The following is a 12,844-nucleotide window of genomic DNA, read 5'->3' as shown; positions in this document are numbered from 1 at the left end:
TATGAAAAGTGGACAAGAACAACTATACATTGCAAATTCCACAAGCTTTCATTCACACAGAAATTCGTTTACAACATAGGCCAGTCTTGTAAGAGAATAAAATTCAGAAAGGAAAATACAGAATAGTTGCCTTTGTTCAGGCTTTTACAGCTCAAATCACACACAAAAATCTACAGGAACTTGTTAGTTGATGTTGTTTGCCGAGAAGCGACCAGGGTGACACAGCAGCGTCGAAACGGTTGGCCGGAGCCAAGGGGCGTATGAAGCCTGTACAATAAGCCGGCAGCGCTGCGAATGTGGCCGAGGAGCATTGCCATGGGCAGCGGCATGACAAGGGTAGATGGTGTGGCGCCGTGAGCTTGGCCGCCGGAAAACATGGTGGGTGCCGGCGGGGATGGAGAGCCACGAGCAGGCCGGCGTCGAGGAGCAGGCCGACGAGCAGCTACGACGGTGCCGCGACCTGGGCCGCCAAGAACGCGGCCGTGCCCGCGGGAATGGAGGACGTCGAGCAGGGGAGTTGGGTCCAGCGTCGAGGAGCACACTGGCGGCGATGTGGCGAGCAGCCGGAGCCGATCACGCCGGCGGCTGGAATTGGGGGCGTCGGAGGAGTTGGGCTAGGGATTTGATGCACGCTCGACCTGGTCTTCGGTTCGGGATAAGGTGACTCTGCGCTGAGATTCGTGCTGCCAGATGTCATGCGCGCGAGGTGGTCTCCCGTTTAGCCTCGTGCGACCCGGTCGTACCGGATTTTTTTCCCATCACAAGGAGCAACCTGAGCATCGGTGGTTTGCCAACACCTATGATAAAGATATACTGTACTGTTGTGAGTGTAACCAGAAGGTTCCACTCAAGGTTTTTAAGTATCGTCCATCACAATCAACAGAAGCTTCAACTGAGTTAGAGGCAAACACCAACTCACTTCATCCGAAGGATGATGAAGGTTTGGACAAGAAGGAGGTGGTGACACCGCAGATGAAACCGGTGGAGGCGGAGGGCAAGGGATCCAGCAGTTCGTCATCTCCTCGCTCGGAGGATGATGATGGTTTGGGCAAGAAGGAGGTGGTGACACCGCAGATGAAACCGGTGGAGAAGGAGGACAAGGGATCCAGCAGTCCATCATCTCCTCACTCGGAGGACATAGCCAAGGAGGACGTTGCCAAATATAATGTCATCAGGGGGCTGCGGAATCCCGGCAACACCTGTTTTTTCAATGCCATGCTGCAGTGCTTATTGGCCCTTGACCCACTGCGCAGCATAATGATGGGACAAAACGTTTGCAAAGGGCCAATTGCTGCGCTTTTCAAAGAGCTTTTTGTCAACACAAGTCCTTCAAGCAATGCAAAAGGCTGCCTTGACCCAACAAAACTGCTTGCATCTGTCTGCTCAAAGTGGCCCCAATTTAGTACCGGCGGAATGGAGGATGCCGAAGAACTCATCCAATGTTTTCTTCATGGTTTGGATTAAGAGGAAGATGAAGCACGTCAACCTTCAATGGATGCTTCAAAGAAGGTCACAATTGTCAATTCCATCTTTGCAGGCGAGGAGTGTAGTGTTCGAACCAGCACAGAATGTGTACACAGTTCCAAGGAGAAACATGAAGAGACCCTTATATTCCAACTGCCAATTCCAGATAGGAAGCTCCCTGCTGTAGCTTCGAGGAGCAATAAAGCTGATGCTGAGGCACATGATGGCGATGATCCTGTATCAGTTGAGGATTGCTTCTCCTTATACACCAAGGAAGAGTTGATGTCTGATTGGGTCTGTGAGTCTTGCACTGATGCAGCTAACACAAAACATGTTGTGGAGTCAGGTGGTGACGATAACCAAAATGACCAGAAACAGAAACAGGAAACAACAAAAATTTTCAGAGCTGCAAGGAAAAGAATGATTATAACCAAAGCTCCAGATGTAATGGTGATTAGTTTGATCAGGAAAAAAAGGCTCCTAATCCTGCTGGATATGATAAATTGGAAGGACATGTGTGTTTCAAGGAGATTCTTAATATGCAGCCATACATGGACGAAAGGTAGGTATTGTTTCTTTGACTGACTGAATATGAAATCATTTTTGATAGTCTTGTTCGAATGGATAAGAAATCATTTTACCTGAATCTGAAAACTTGTTTGACCGACTATTGTAGGAAAAAACATTCCTTGACTGACTGAATATAGATCCGTGCATCAACCAGAGTAGTAGCGCAGTGTTAGTAACTACTTCAGCTATCTTCAAGCATGAAGCAGTAACTAATTAATAAATACAACTCAAATTTAGAAATAATTGATCAATAAAAAAACCAACCGTCCGTCCAAATTAAACAAAACAGAAACTAGTATAACTGAAGTTAGCTCAGCTTAATTAGGTCCATGAATGAAAAAGCTGGAGCACCTAGATTAGCTAGGACCCATGACATGAAAATGAACTATAATTGCTGACTTAGTATTCTTTTGTCCCTCGTTAGCGACAAACAAAGGCATGCATACTTACTCTTCCTAGCTTTGAAAATGAACCTTTTATTAACTAACTCTATACACTCTCAGCTCCCTTCCTAACCAAAGAAGATCTCCAACCACTACCTAGCTATTAATCATCCTTATGTAGTTTCAGACAATTATTCAGACTGAACTGGGTCTGAATAATTTTTGAATTTGGCATCTCAGTATTTGTGATTTATGAGCGAGCGACAGTACTGTACAGCTCTACGACTGCTCTGGTCATCACTATTTCCTGTAATTTTCAGGGTTGACGAGAATGACAATAACACCTACCGTCTAGTTGGTGTTGCTCAACACATTGGAGATCGGGAAGGAGGTCATTATATTGTGTATGTAAGAGCTAGCAAGATGAATGGTCAGGAACATCAAAGCAATGACAAGTCTTGGTTTTATGCAAGCGATGAGATGATAACAAAAGCCAGCTTGCAGCAAGTTCTTGATTGCGAGGCCTACATTCTCTTTTATGAAAGGGTGGGGAACTAAGACTTTATAAGTTATTCTGTGTTTGTTGGCATGTTTATTTAAATGTCAATGTTCTGTTTGCAGTGTTCAAATCATGATGCCCAATCTTCTGCCAATGTCACGAGTGAGGAATCTGGACTTGCCAACCTTCTGCCAATGTTGCCCAATCTTGTCGGTGATTTGATTCCTCCACCCATGGATGACTTGGTCCCATGGGATGAGCAGAGGAACCCCAGACGGGATAAAAGGAGAGAACAGAGAGCGGACAAGAAAAATGCCACATTGCTACCTATGTTTTGGGAGTTTCTTGATGAGTATGTTTATCTCGCTTTTCTATGTTTTTTGTCTCATGCTGCTCAATGGGTTTCACCTCTAGCCTATCCCAACTTGTTTGGGACTAAAGGCTTTGTTGTTGTTGTTGTTGTTCTGCTCAACGGGTTCTAATCCAGACAACTTCGTTTTGATAGGTTCACTCTATCCGGAGAAACGATGTCATATTACCGTTTTCAATTGTGGGGCATGCTTGTGAGAGGTTCTGTATCAAGGGAACTGCTCATCTCTTGAGTCGGTCAAAGGACCTTGCAATGAGAGTCTGCAATGGCGGCGAAAGGTATAATTTTGACAAAATTATCTCTTCAATCTTGGAAAAATTGGTTATGTAGCACCCAAATAGGTCGCCTTTAGAAAGCTAGCACCAAAATGTCTTGGTACACTTAAATAACACTACAAAGGTTACACATTTTAGTTGTTTAGCACGGTGTCATATTCTCCATCCAAGGCAGTTATTTAGGACCAATGTATCCTTGTTTTAATCATACAGCTAGTACAGAGGCACCACTCTTTCAAGCTTTGGATGTTTCTTGGCTAACTGTGATCCACATTGAGTAATTGTTCTTGTATCCTATCCTGTAGTTTTTTTGCACCAACAGTTGGATCTTTCCTGAAGATATCCTCCCCCTTCGAAGCTTCCTTTCCTGTTACTTTACCAGTACTAGCACAAGTATGCTCCAATTCTGAAATCACAATTACCTTTTTTTCAAAAGGGGACAAATCACAATCACTTGCATGAAAACCAAGCTATAAGATTGTGTGCTGATATGTGCTGAAAATTTTCCCAATTTTCCCTTTAAATTTGTAGCCATCACTTTCCCTTCAAATTAGTAGCCACCTTATTTTCCTTATGATTCCTTGATTTTAATATCATAGTACTAATTACTAAATACTGTAAACAGGCTGAGGGTGAAGTTAACAGAAATTGCCCGGAAGTATATGCTGGAACTTGTAACAAGTTTGAAAATAAAGCTGACAGAATGCAACAGGAATTTAATCCAGCAGCTCGAGTTAAAATTTCTTGAAATGCCCAAAAAGTAATGTTCTCAATCCCTTCCCTTTTATATCATTATTTATTTATGCAACTCAGTTCTATTTTAGTGCTTAATTAGAGACTACTGTATATATGTTTTCAGGCATGAAGAGCTAGAGGATTGTTTTGGCGCTGCTTAGTGTGCATGGTCATGTTGAGGAGAAAATCATGACACCTTTGCCTGATAAATGCGCCTTGGTTCAGGCACTTGTCGAACATGTGATTAGCAACCATAAAGCTGGGTACTCGTGGGAAGGTGATTTTGGCTTAAATGATATGGATGCCTACGATGGCAAGGTGGTCATCACAAAAAGTCCGAAGTTATTTGATATACAGCCTGAAATATCGCCCGAGATGGTCACTGCAATGGCGAAGGATTTTAAAAGTATTGCAACAGAAGTGGTGCAAAAATTCATGCAGTCTCAGATTTACGTTCCTTATTTGTCACCTTTTCATGCTTTCTTGAGTGGCATGGGACTATATGCTACCTGGTGGTCGGACCGACTCAAGACAAAGAATTTGCGAGAATTGATACTCCATTATCCCTTTCTCAAGCCTTCAAGGGCTCGTTTGAATTTGCTGGTAGGCATCTTTGATGCATGGAGATCGTTCGATAAGAATGATACAAGTCCTTTACTTAAGAAGATCATCAGCTCTGTCGAAGGATCTTTCTGGTTATGGAAGATGAATGCGGTTGAAAATCAAATCATTATTGATGTTTTCCGGTACAAAGGCGCTGCATATTATGAAGACGGGCTACAGTACGTGATTGAATTATTGAGGCATCTTGCAGTACATGGCACTGAGAAATCCTTTGACTGCCATGTTGATGGCCCCCGCAAGCAACTGGTACAAAATCTCGATGAACTGGAGGTCGGAGGTGCTTATTATCTCGAAGAGTTTGTGATGCTTGCCTTAACTTCTTTGTTAGAGAAATCGGCAATGAAAGACATGTATGTCGTTGCAGCCCACTACTCAATTTTATTTTATTTTCTGTTTAGTTTTATTAACTGCTAGGTATTATATGATCTACAGGTTGGAGTCTGTTTGGGAGTGCTACAAGAATTGCAATTACTCCTATCAGAAGTAAATTAGCAATGATTCGTGGAGGGGAAAGATGTGGCCGAGCTCCTTATGTAGGTACATCCACTTTGAACGTCTACTAATATCCCATTCACATTTTCTCCCATCAGATGCAATGTTTTTAAATAAGATAATGTTTTAATTATTGAGTATACCTTTTCCTCTTCACTTTGATTTGTTTCTTTTTTTTTCTCTTGATGCATTGCACCGTTGAAGTGCTTCTCCACACAACAACAAAAAATGCAGACAAAAGGAGAGAATCCCATAAAAAATAGTTATGAGAGAAAAAACTGTGTGTGTGTGTGTATGTGTGTGTGTGTGTGTGTGTGTGAGAAATTTTTATTTGTGCTGAACTGTAGCCATCACAGCACTGCATAGTGTCAGAACCAACATTCGGCGCCAAGCCTCATTACGACTGTACAACACTGTAGTAAACTTTCTTAGACTAGCATCAATTTGGACGCTCCTGGTCCAGAAAGAACAACTAGGATAGTGAGTGCACCTTCATGGAGTTGGGAGTTAGGGAAACCGAGAATGAAGTGTCGTGTGTGGGATCATCATAGACTCATAGAAACCGAGAACAGCTAGGTGGCTTGTTGCTTGGTGTTCCTGTAATTGAGATTTGAAGCAATCTTGTGTGGTAACAGGGACTTGCACTAACGTTCATAAATGTTTTTATTTGAGATTTTTAACGGTACCCTGGTACTCCAATCACCCGTATCGGAGTACCAAGCAAATGAAGCTGTCCATGATAAAGGGCAACTAGTCATTTTACCAATACTACTTTGGACTTTCCCATCATCCCGTAGGGGTCGATAGCTGCCCATTGTTCAGTAAAATAAAAAAGAAACTCCCGATCGTTCAGCGGAGCTTTTTCTATCGAGTGGTGGTGGCGCTGCCAGCCCAATCCTTTCCTCAGTTCGCAGTCGCGGTGAGGAAACAAAACACATAGAGCCATAGAGGAAACCAGGGGCAGCAGGTTAGCTGCCATTTTTGTGCGAACTGATCACTTGATCTGAGGATTTCTGAAGTTGTTGTTTTGATCACACATATACAGATATACAGATGAATTAGAATAATCTGTAGAACGAGTATGGCCGTGGTTAAATGGACAATGGCGACCTTAAGGTAGAAAACTATCATGCTCAAGTAGAATTATTTTTTATTTCCAATATTCACTGATACCTCTTACTTGAAGTTGTACTGATGTTATTGCGGAGGGCTTAGATGGTATTTGGTATGCCTGTTTCCATTTATCCTCTTAGTTCTGTTGTTGCGTCCTACAATCTCTAGGAATGTAATTTGCTTAGTTTCCTTCATTCAGTTTTACTAGTTTAGTTTCTCCGGAAAGAAAGAGCTTGTCAATTTATGTTGCATAATCAAGAACAAAGGAATTTCTTCTCAAGTCTGGTATTTGTACTGTACAGCTTAACTGTTCCACCAAATGATAGCAAAGCCTTCTCTATGTTCACTGCAAGAAGTAGGCACATCACCATATTATTCAAATGGTGTCTTATCAGAGTTATAACAGTTTTGTGATCTTAAAATCATCTCTATCAGAGTTATAACAGTTTTGTGATCTTAAAATCATCTCTTCTTTGTTCCCTTATTCTTATGCAAAATGTATTTGCTCTTTTTTATTCAGAGGCTTTTACTGAAGCTTGTTGATATTTTAGTCAGACATGGTATTAATTGTCTGCGATATGCTTTATGGATCGTTATATCATTCTTCGCAGTTAGGTGATGGACATGTCTCCCCGTCTATTTTGTGAGCAATTCAATGGTGCTACATATCCCTTGCAAATGGCCTCTACATGGAAGAGAGCTGTCAGTGGCTTGCCGACTGCACGAAGACGACGAACCACACCTGATTACAATGGCCTCTACATGGATTAGCTAGTGAAGCTAGATATGAACCTGGATTCTGTTTTGCTCTGTTTGGGTCATCAGGGTAGTCAGTGTAATGTTGCTCTTTCATTTGTACGAGTAGGTAACTGCTGTTGTATCTGGGAACCTGATGTACACTGACTTTGCAATGGAGCCATGGAGTTGCAGACTTACTATTTGTCAAAAAGGTTAATTACTGGATTCTGATTTGCAAGTTTATGTTAGTACTGAATTTTGATTTGTAGAGTTAAGTGCCCTTAGCCCTCAGGCACTGCCGGGTGCCTTCCCCTTGCAACCGCCGCAATTTCCCATGTTGAGGTCTTGAAGATAAATATAACATGACAGAACTTTGATGTACATTTTGGTTTGTCTTCCATAGTGGAGCCATGCACAGTTTTTTCTAAAATGTTCATTACCAAAAAATTGATTTGCAAGGTTGTGATGGTACTAAATTTTGATTTGCAAGGTTATGGTATTACTGATTTTTTATTTGCAAAGTTAAAATCATTTCCAGGTACTTGAAACATGCTGCAACCAAAGCATAACAAGTTCGCACGATTAAAGAGACATGATAGTTTAGTAGATTGAAAGTGCAGTGCACTCAACAACATGAAATAGAATGAAAATACGATAGCACTAGATTCTCAAATCGTTCTCGAGAGCTAACGTCATCTGATCACACTTGTAATTGCTAGTGGGTACAAACTCTCACTGATCAACAAAATAAGTAAGAGCGGCGCATGTCTTCGGACTGAACAAATATCATCATCGCACAACAATAATTTTTATGAATTACACACACACACACACAGAGAGAACAACAACAGGCTCGGTTTGGTGAAGAATAACAGCAGGGGAGGAAGACAGAAGGAGCAGCAGGGGCGCTCAGGAAGAAGAGGGAAGCAGCAGGGGGTGGTGAGAGAAGAGAAGCATCAGAGAGCAGATCAGCCGCCCTGGCCTCTTGCACGGGTGGAGCGTGCCACCTCTCTCCCCTTCGGTGTTCAGCCGCGCGTGGGATCAGACGGCCTGGTGAGTCGCGCGCTTCGACCCCCTTCCTCTCCTCTGGTTCGCGGGTTCAGCCGCGCGTGGGATCAGACGGCGGTCTGGTTGGTCGCGCGCTTCGACCCCCTCCTCTGGTTCGTGGGTTCAGCCGCACGTGGGATCAGACGCCCACCGCTTGCCGTCTGGTGGGTCGCGATAATACTACACACGCGCAAAAGTCACGGCCTTTCACGGACCCTGCTACGTGGCCTTCACTAATTGTCCCTCCCTGATTTTAAGTGGCGGACCCGCCTCACTTTATCAAACCTAAGACCCTATTTGATTCGCAGGATTTTCAAATCGTAGGAATAGGAAAAGTATAGGGTTGGAGTGGCATGCACACATGAAGCCTACAGGATTAGCATGGAGTGTTTGATGGCACAGGAAAAGCAAATGAATTGTAAAAAGAGGTTGGAGTGGATGTTAGATTTCCTATGAAATGTAGTACAAAAGATTCCATAGAAAAAATTCTTAAGGATTTCAATCCTCCAGAAATCCTATAGAATTCCTTTGAATCAAAGGAGCCCTAAGCCAACCAGATCCTAACCATCCCATAAAAGCATGTAAAACCCTCGTGTGTAGCATCTCTCGGTGGGTCGTGCCTCTCGATGCTTCGATTGGTCACCAGATGCTGGCGCTCTTGCAAAATATACTGTGATACGAGTCATTAGATGATACCGTGCTCGGCATGGTGCGTCAGATCTGCATCGAAGGCATAGGATCAACTCATTTGTTTATATACAGGATATTTTGCGTCTAGCCCCCCAAAAGTTGTGCCTACATGCAAAATCATAGCAGCTGTTCAAAATATTAATCCAGATGAACAACTACCGATGGTTTCCAAATGAACTAGTACGTCATAATTTTCTAAAACACCAATACTCGATGATCACAAGCAGAAGCAGTCCCTGTTTTTGCGTTACTCACTTTTCTTAAAAGCTGCATATAAGTTCTTTTTTACTCAGATGTGTGTCAGTAGCGTCTTTTCAGGGTGATAGGTAGATTTTTAGTTCATCATTGTGCCCGTGAGACAGAAATGCCCCAAGCTGAAAACGAGATGCGAATTTGACATGGTGTAATGCAAAGCTGCAACCGGCAATATAGAAAAGTTTAAGGTCTGTTTTGTATATTTGGTAATGGATGTCTGACTATTTAATCCTCTACTTTGGGCACAGATCACAACTTCTTGTATCACGGTATCATATCAATGCCCGTATCACTGGATATATGCACTCGTGCGTGATTTCTTCTGGCACTTTTCAGTTAGCCCCCTCCAGAACTGAACTCTTCTCCAAGTTGATCCATGCTTCAGTGTTGAAAGCACTTTCGACCAAGTTTGAGTGCCTAAACGCACTCTGCAAAATATGAAGAAGTGTTGTAATAATATCATAATAAGAATATTTCTGCAGAAATGAATACTCTACAAGTAAATGTTGTGGTCTCGTGTTTAATTTATGATGCAAAAAGGCTCAAAATACTATATATATATATATATATATATATATATATATATAAATGTGCTATCAGTGTTTTCGCTGACTCGTTTACTGATTGAGGCACGAACTTGACGCCACTATAGGCAGTGTCCTATGTTATGCAGACGCAGTGTCGTGGCTCTGTTCACGTTGCGGTGACGGCACGTTTAGTGTGAGCGCGCGGGACGGACGTGAGACACGGCTTTAGAAGCACGAGAAGGACAGCCGTGCTCCTCTTTTCCTGATGTTTTTCTTATCAGCAACTTTGTTAACAAATGTAATTTGGTTCCCTATATCGTGTTAATATTCCTTTCTATTAATTTTTGAGAGGCATTGGTGTGACACGCATGGTCGCATATTATGTGCAGGCACGAACAGTGACGTACTAGAGGCACGAGCGTGAAGCAAAGGGAGGCACAGACGTGAAGGCTCGTGACGCACAGACGTGAAGTCATGCCTGTGTTTTGCAGATGTTTCAGTGACACATTTTCACTGCAGGAGGCACGATGTTAGTAGAACTTGAGGCAAGTTCGTGCCTATATGCGGCAAATTTGACTATTTTGACTTGTGGACGAAATCAATTTACAAAATGAACTGCCCGTGAAACAATTTTACACCCCTGACCTTTTTGTGCAGCGCCCGCCACGACGGCGCCACACCCTACGGTGCAGCGCCTAGATCGGGGGCGTTGCACTTCAGTCCACCGTGGCAGCCCCTGGGCCCGCACCCAGCAGTGCAGCGCCTCCGAGCTAGGCGCTGCACCGTAATGTGCAGCGCCCGGCCCGCAGGCGCTGCACTGTGACTTAGATGCTAGCCGCCCGCTGCCCCCCCCCCCACCCCCCCACCCCACCCATTCGTTCCAGAGGAGTTACAGAACAGGCGGCCGGCGGCTTCCTCCTCTCCCCCTCTCAATCCCCTCTTAAAAAATCTTCAGATCTGACGATTTGGCCCGTGGATTCCTTCACCAATCCATCCTAGAAGGTACTTTTCTCCGATCCCCTTCTTTCTATCCATAGAATGTATGCTATTTCGGAGATTTGAGGAACCCTTGTTTGAATCTTGTGTGTATTAGATTTGGGGAATTTTTGTTTGAATCTTGCATGTATTAGATTAGGGGAACCCTTGTTAGACTAGAATGTGGTTTGGATACATAGGTTGACATGTTATTTATATAGTTTGGATACATAGGTTGACATTTTATTTATATGGAAAAGATATTTGTATTGAATCTTGCATGAGGTAGGCTTAGTTTAGTTTATTGAAATTACATTTGTATTGGCGAGAATGGTTTGGATACATATGCTTTGTATTTTGCATCTAGTAGGCGTACTTTAGTTTATTTGTATTCAAAAGATAATCGTGTTGACAAGAAAGCTTTCTTTTAAAATTGTTAGGATGGTTTGGCTTCTCGATGATCACTGGGACAAACAACACCGGTCGTACGCTATGGCGGTGGAGCAGCGGGTAATAATGAAAGTGGCATGTTTTATGAATTTCGTATTTATTTCAAACACAAATGCCCCATATGTAATGTTATGAATTGTTTGTTTGTAGGAGCTTGCACCTTTGAAGCTTCGTTCTCACGGGGTCACCCTTGGGTGGATGCGCTATGATGAGCGATACACAACGTATGTAAGGAAGACAGGACTTCTCCCTTTCATTCATATGGTCAGACGGTCGACGCCACCCAACAATGCTCCAGCACTCACCGCGCTTATTGATCATTGGCGGCCGGAGACACATAGTTTTCATCTACGGACCGGGGAGATGACAGTGACGCTCCAGGATATTGCTATGATCACCGGTCTTCCTATCGATGGGAATCCTCTATGTATGAGCACCGATTCCGATGGGTGGCGCGCGCAGATGCATGCCCTTATCGGTATGGTTCCTCCGGAGCCTCCGGAACCAGCAGCAGAAAACAAGAAGAAGGAAAGAGTCGCAGCCGGTGCTACTTTCACGTGGATTACTGAGCACTTTGGTACTTGCCCACCGGAAGCTGATGAGGACACGGTCAAGACATATGCTCGTGTCTACATGTGGTATGTGATATCCAGGACTATGTTTGCTGATGGCACAGGCAAGAATGCTCCATGGATGTGGCTGAAGGCATTGACCGTCTTCGATAGCAAATGGAGTTGGGGTTCGGCGACACTGGCTTACTTGTATAGACAGGTATGAAGTTGTTTCTTTTTCACTTCATTGCTACATTATGAATGCGATCTTGCTCTTAATTGAACCATGTTCTCTTTTATGTGCAGTTGGACGAAGCCTGTTGTAGGTCATCTGGAGGTATTGGTGGTTGTTTGCTCGCACTTTCCATATGGAGCTGGGAGCGTTTGCCGGTTGGACGTCCGAAGAAGGTGAAGTACGATGATTGGGACGACAAAGGCGACCTACGGCTACCCACTTGGGCTTACAAGTGGGATGTGATAAATGAGACGACAGATGATCCCTCGGTCATGTACAAGTCGTACCAGAGCGAGCTTGACGCGATCACGCCTGAGCAGGTGAATTGACATGGCATAAGTGATTATGATGCTTCTCTTGCAACTCGATATCAATTTTGCATTCTATCCCATTTTGCAGGTGATATGGGAGCCATATGGAACAGGAGATAGTTTTGGTAAACCTTTAGAGTTCAGGCTGAATCCGATGTGCACTAGGGATAGGGATCTCTGGCGTATGCGGTGCCCAATCATATGCAACTGGGCGGTTGAGCTTCACCTCCCACATCGAGTGCGCCGTCAGTTTGGTTTGTTCCAGGCACATCCGCCGGAGTGGGAGGACACGGACAAGTTGCTACACGCGTAAGATATAATTAACCTTGAGTACTTAGCAGCTTCTCGGCGGTTTCGATGCTACTAATATTATGTTTCTAACTTGCAGGTTGGATAGGACAAGGCAGCGAAAGATTAAGGATTGGGCCAAGCATCACAGAAAGTATGTCGTACAGTTTGCGCTTAGTGTGGAGCAAGCTAGGGCTGGAAAAGGAGTCCAGCTTCGTGAGCACTGCCCTGTAGCGTTCAACAACTATCTCA

General features: G+C 43.7%; 1 pseudogene; it reads left to right on the top strand.

Annotated features, from left to right (window-relative positions):
* Window positions 1-340: 340 nt before the first annotated feature.
* Window positions 341-7,612, top strand: LOC125554545 (uncharacterized; annotated as a pseudogene).
* Window positions 7,613-12,844: the final 5,232 nt, after the last annotated feature.

The sequence above is a fragment of the Triticum urartu genome, chromosome 4A (genome assembly GCF_056163025.1).
Source record: "Triticum urartu cultivar PI428250 chromosome 4A, HENAU_Tu73, whole genome shotgun sequence".
Classification (NCBI taxonomy): Eukaryota; Viridiplantae; Streptophyta; class Magnoliopsida; order Poales; family Poaceae; genus Triticum; species Triticum urartu.
This window is presented reverse-complemented; position numbering and strand designations above follow the sequence as displayed.